Below are 6,487 nucleotides of genomic sequence, written 5' to 3' on the forward strand. Positions count from 1 at the left end.
TCAGACAATCTCAATACACATGACTGAAACCAAAAGTCCAGAACCTAGTCCTAACCTCAGTAAAACATGGTATGTCACTCATTCTAGAAACTAAGATACTCATGGTAATACAGTACTCATGGCAATAAATCACATGATATAAGCACGGATACGTCACATGCGATAAACCTAACATGCTATGGATATCAAACAGTGACATACCAAAGACAAACATATTCATTGCTTGTAGTTATAAAATACTATGCATATCCAAAGACAATATCATAAAAGATAAGTCAAGAGGTACCCGCCTCCAATGTAGACTGAGCTAATCAACATCTATGTCGAAGTGCTCGTCCCGAATCAACGTCCTGCAAATCACATGATTATAATTTAGCTAATTATATATGCAACAATTAGCTAAATCTCAACTCAACCTAATTAGGGAAAACCCTAATCAAATAACCCTTTAATCCCTTAATCTTTCCAAAACACTATACATCTAATAATCAATCCAATAAACAACAATCCGTCATTTTACTCCTAGCAATAACTTCAACCTTAAAACTCACCAAATCTGATGATAATCACTGACGCCTCGTGATCAGAGTGTAGCCCACAGCTGGAAATCACCGGAGTGTCAACTGCTGCTGGAATTCAAGATCACCTTCACAGAACAACAAGCAATTGGATCCAACCTCTCCCTCCTTCTCTTCAATCCCGTAACCCCAATCAACAGCAAGGAACTCCAAGATCCGATTCATTTCCCAAACTAGAACTGGAAAAGGATCACCACATGATGAACTAATAATTCACTGAATCAACAAAGGTAGCGCACCTACCTCCCAAACCACCGGCAACCAGAGGAAAGAAATGAAATCGGCAACAGTGCCAAGGCACGAATCAAAGTAAATCCAGAGAAGTGGTGGTTGTTGGCTGTAGCAATCGGCCCAAAGTTCGCTGTGGTGGCTCTGTGCCGGCACGAAGGAAACCCTCCGGATCGGAAGAGGGTAGAGAGGAAGCGACGGCGCTATAGGGCAGAGACACGAGGCTCTCGGCTGCTGTGAAGACGGCGGTGGTGGCATCAGCTCTAGGGCACGACACTGGGAGGAGAATCCCCGGCGATAGTTGGCTGCTCAAGCAAGGAACAAGGCGGCGATCAGCCGGCTAGGGCAGGAAAAGAAGGGCAGTGGCGTCGCGTCGGCCAGAGGAGAGGAAGAGGTCGTCGGCGGGGCGCTAGGGCACGGCGACGACGCTGGATTCCTGTGGCCGGTGATCAGCGCGCAGCTTGGCATGGATGAGGAGGAGAGAAAGGAACTGCCTCGGAGCAGTTTTGGCACAGCACAAAATTCACGGGGGAAGAAGGAAGGCTCGCGAGTTGATTAGGGAATTCGGGGGAAAAAGAAACGGGGAAAAAGAATAAAAGAAAAGAAAATAAAAAGAAAAAGAAATACAACTTTTCCTCGCTTAAATAGGTAGCCTAAACAGGCTTTCCCGGACTCTGTTTTCATCCTCGTAAATTCGTCCCTACGAGCTCCGAAAAATTCCTGAAAAATTTCAAAAAATTCCGAAAAATTCCCTTATCATTATTCGCCATTTTTCGGTATTTTACAGCAAGTTCCAAATCTAGTAGGGTTTACTAGGTTATCTGAACCTAGGGACGACTGTGGGAGTCCAACCCAATGGATATCTGATCCTGTACAGTGCCACTGCTGAAAATAAAATACTGAATAGCTGTACTGTTTTATTCAACCGTTTCTAGGTTATCTGAACCTAGAGCTAGGTTGTCTGTGTAGGACCGTTGGATTCGATAGAGGGGGGGGTGAATATCGATTCGAGAAAACAAGAGTTTAAGCGCAGCGGAAAAAGATAAAGTAGACACAAATATTTTTACTTCGTTCGGAGCCTGTGACGACTCCTACTCGAAGGCCCGTGGTCCTTGACCACTTTCGTTGGGAAATTACTAGCAGATCGAAATATGATTACAGAAAAAGTACAGGAGATGCTAGTAATAATAAAGCAATACCGACAAAGAAAAAATTAAACAAAAACCGGAAGAGCACTTTTGTCGGAGCGTCGTTGACGTCGCACTTGAACGTCGAGCAGCCAGATCAGCAGAAGAGTTCTCAGTCAAAGTTGATTCTGAAGCTCCTGTCTGGGGCTTCTTTTTAATGCCTCCGGGTCCCTCCATGCCTCAGAGTCGTATCCGCCAATTTGATCATCATGTGGGCACCTCTAATAAGCCTCCGGCGCCTCTCAGCGTCGATCCAAGGCGCCTCTGACATTGTTCATCCGAAGCCACTTTTGCATTTCACCTTGCAAAACAAGAGTTAGTCCACATAATAAAATATAACTTGTAAAATATAGTTAGCACAATAATAAAAGAGAGTTATGACTTAGATTTGTCTTTCCGAGACTGGAATCTAGTCATGATCTCGACTTAGACATCCAAATGGATCTGACGACGCCTAATGTCCCTTCCGGACGCGTCCTCAGTCACTCTCCTCCAGTGACTTACCTCACTTACCGCCTGAGGTCGACCTGATGGGCAGTCATGATCCTCTAAACGGTAGCTCGACCTCATGAGACTAGGTACTTGCACATATCACATCTCGCTAATTCCTATACAACTTCCCTTTCCTTTCAGACTTACTTGACATTAGCGTGACTTTTCCAAGGACACTTGACTGTCATTCTAACTTACTTTTCTTGACCTGTTTGTCATCAAACTTCTTGGAAAGTTAGTGCTACCCGCACCAACAATCTCCCCTTTTTGATGGAATGACAACCTGGTTAAGTTAGTGAAAGCATATGTACGAAACAACATGCATTTGTGTGGTTTTAAAGTCAGTTTGTGTTTTCAAATTGGTTTAGCTAACTTAACCACCTAACCCTCCTCCCCCTTTGGCATTCATCAAAAAAAATGAACAGAGGTAAATAATCATAGTGAAGAGTTACTGTAACAGGTAAAAAAAATATCTAAGTTTGGTCAAAATTTGAAAGATAAAAGTGTAATTTTTAACACCAAGTAAAAAATAGTCAAGTTGACTGGGGGGAATTTAAGCTTTTGAAAATTTGTTTAAAGCATTAGCTTTTTAGCTTTTAGAAAGTTAGCTAAGTTTAGATAGTTTCATTTTTAAACATAAGTTTTCAAAAACTAAGTTTGAAAATTTTATTTTTCCAAAAACTGATTTATTTTTCAACTCTAAGTTTGTAAACGATTTAATTTAAAACTTAAGTTTTGACAATGATTTAAGTTTGAAAAATCTAACTTTCATAATTTTCAACACTGAGTTTTTGCAAATCAAATTTCAGTTTGCAAATATTGATTTTGAACTTTTCTTTTAGTTTTCAAAGGAGTTTGGTAGAACTAATTTTGATAAAGTAAAATAATTAAATCTAATTTTCAAAAATCAAAATTTTAAAGTTCAAAAGTACTAGTTTCAAAACCATGGTTTAAAATACTTGAAAAGTTGAGTTTTCAAAGACTAAGTAAAAAGGATAAAAAGTTTGTGATTTAAAACAAACAATTTTGAAAAAATTTTCACAATTTTAAGCAAGTTGATATTGAAAATTGATTTTTAAACTTTGATTTTCAAAATTAAGGAAAATGATTTTGAGAGGCTTAGTTTGTAAACTTAAGTTTTGAAAAATCTAATTTCCACAATTTTCAAAACTAAGTTAAATCTAATTTTCAAAATCAATTTTCAATAAAAAGTAAAACCCAATTCTTAAAAACAACTTAGTTTTATAAGAGTTAGTTTTCAAAAGTAGGTTTAAGAAATTTTTAAGAAAATATTTTTCAAACAAAATTTAAAATATTTTATATAAAGGGAAATTTTTAATTAATTCCTCCCCCCTGAACCTGACATAAAATTTGAAAATATTTGCTAAAAATATTCAAAGTAGATATATATATATATATATTTTTTAAATTGAGGTAGAATTTTCTAGAGAGATTTTAAAGAGAAGATTAAAAAATAACACTTAAGGAGATAATTAAAAAATAAACCTCCCCCTTAATTTGATATTCCTTTAATTTATTAATCCTCCTTATTTATTACTTCCCCTTAATATAAAATTTTACCACCGTAACATATTTTTGTACCTAAGTGTTTTAGACGATTGTATAATTATCTTTATAAAATTGTTTATTTAAATTTGACTAACCGTAATTAATGTTAGATTAAGTTGAAATAAATTAACCTTTAGTGTAATGTTAAGTAAGATAAGTTGTTATTAATTCAATAATTGATCAATATTAATAATTTATTGATTAAATTTTGCTATAATCTAAATTTTGTATTAATTGATGAAGGTGTTAGTTATAATTTAACTTTTCATTTACTTCATTTTAAGTTGGATTGACTTAGTTTAAAGTTGGTGGCAATTTGAAGTTAAACTCGTTATTAAACAAGGTTAAGTAAGGTTCAATTTAAGTCAAACTTTAATTATGTTTTAATAAAAATAATTAATATTTTAAAGGTTGATTAAGAAAAATGACTTAGAGTAATTTTAATATTTTTTACTAAGGTTAAACCTAGGTTCTGATCAAATCAAGCTTAGTTCTCAAATAAAGTTAAACTTAAATAGTTAAGTTCTACTTATTAATTACATAATTAAGTTTAAAGTTAAAGTTAACAGAATTTAAGTTTTTAAGTTAGGTGTCTAAGTTTTAAATGAATTTATAATAATTATTGTTTTTAAGGGATTTCTAACAGGATTTTAAAATGATTTTTATAATTATTTAATGACAATTAATATACGTTCAATTCAGTTTTGATTTTAGATTAAAATTAATATCAGTGATTAATTTAGGTTTAAGTTTTAAGTTTATGTTAAATTTTTAAATTTTAATTGTAATTTCAATATTAAGTTTTAATTTAAGTTTTAATATTCAGTTAGGTTAAATTAAGTTTTAAAATATTTTTAAGAAAAATAATGTTTAAGGAAAAAAAAGTTTAAAATCTAAATAATACTTTTTAAAGTTTAAGAATAATTTTTTTTTAAAAAAAAATTACAATGGTTTAAAAGAAGTTTTAAATGGTTTTTAAAATATTTTTAAAAGAGTTTTTAAAATAATTTTTAAAATCATTTTTTAAAGTTTTGAAAATGACTTTTAAAAGAGTTTTTAAAATAATTTTTAAAAGAGTTTTTAATGTTTTGAAAATGAATTTTAAAAGATTTTTTAAAATAATTTTTAAAAGGTTTTAAAATAATTTTTTTTTTTAAAGAATTTTTTAAAGTTTTGAAAATGACTTTTAAAAGAGTTTTTAAAATAATTTTTAAAAGAGTTTTTAAAGTTTTGAAAATGACTTTTAACAGAGTTTTTAAAATAATTTTTAAAAGAGTTTTTAAAGTTTTGAAAATGACTTTTAACAGAGTTTTTAAAATAATTTTGAAAAGAGTTTTTAAAGTTTTGAAAATGACTTTTAACAGAGTTTTTAAAATAATTTTGAAAATGTTTTAGAATAATTTTTAAAGGAATTTTTAAAGTTTTTAAAATGATCTTTAAAAGAGTTTTTAAAATAATTTTTAAAATGTTTTAAAAGAATTTTTTAAAATGCTTTTTAAGAGAGTTTTTAAAATGATTTTTAAAATGTTTTAAAAATAATTTTTAAAGGAATTTTTAAAGTTTTTAAATTGATTTTTAAAAGAGTTTTTAAAGTAATTTTGAAAATGTTTTAAATTAATTTTTAAAGGAATTTCATTTTTAAAATAATTTTTGTAGTTAATTTCATTTTTAAAATATTTTTTTTTTAAAATTAATTTAATTTTTAAAATACTTTTTAAAATAATTTTTAAAGTTAATTTAATTTTTCAAAAAAAATAATTTAGTTTTAATTCGAAATTTAATTTTTAATTAATTTGAAATTTAATTTTAATTTGAAATTTAATTTTAATTAATTTTAATTTGTAATTTGAAATTTGAAATTTGAAATTTAATTTTAATTTGAAATTCAATTTGAAATTCAGAATTTAATTTTAATTAATTAATTTACTCCTTATTCATCTCACCCGATCTAGATTATCAATCAGGGAATCCTATAATTTTGTGAGATGAAATTGATTTGATTACAGAGTTTTGGTTTAACTTGTGTTAGATTCAGACTTAGCTTTGGTTTCCACAAATAGGCATTCTTCAAATAAACTTCTAAGCTTGGTGAGTCACAAGGACATCATTAGAAGTAACCAACCTTTCGAGGTTTTCCGAATAGTCCTATCCACGGAACTTAGTACTACATCTTGGTCTAACTGGTTAGGATTCGTTTAAGGGTAGCTTCGGTCAGTTCCACTTGGCCAAATGCACCAGATCGAAATCATATCTTTCTAGACATGCGATGCCCAAGTTTCCCTAACGTACTATCATCCAAAAATTTCACCAATACCATGATTCAAGTTTAAACTTGGTCTCTAATTCTAATTGCCCTGCCGGGTTTGTTAGTTTTGAGTTACCCTGTCGGGTAAGTTAGTTTTGGAGGTGCCAGCTATTCTGGAGCCTCCCCCT

The 6,487-nt window shown here is 31.1% G+C and overlaps 1 long non-coding RNA gene across 1 annotated transcript; it reads right to left on the reverse strand.

The window, feature by feature from the left end:
- Positions 1-289: 289 nt before the first annotated feature.
- On the reverse strand, positions 290-1,385 carry LOC122008371. Its single transcript, XR_006119272.1, has 3 exons — positions 822-1,385; positions 552-757; positions 290-350 (listed from the first exon to the last, which is right to left on the reverse strand). It is a non-coding gene; the product is annotated as an uncharacterized LOC122008371 (long non-coding RNA).
- Between the last annotated feature and the right edge of the window lie 5,102 nt (positions 1,386-6,487).

This window comes from Zingiber officinale, chromosome 8A, assembly GCF_018446385.1.
Source record: "Zingiber officinale cultivar Zhangliang chromosome 8A, Zo_v1.1, whole genome shotgun sequence".
Lineage (NCBI taxonomy): Eukaryota > Viridiplantae > Streptophyta > Magnoliopsida > Zingiberales > Zingiberaceae > Zingiber > Zingiber officinale.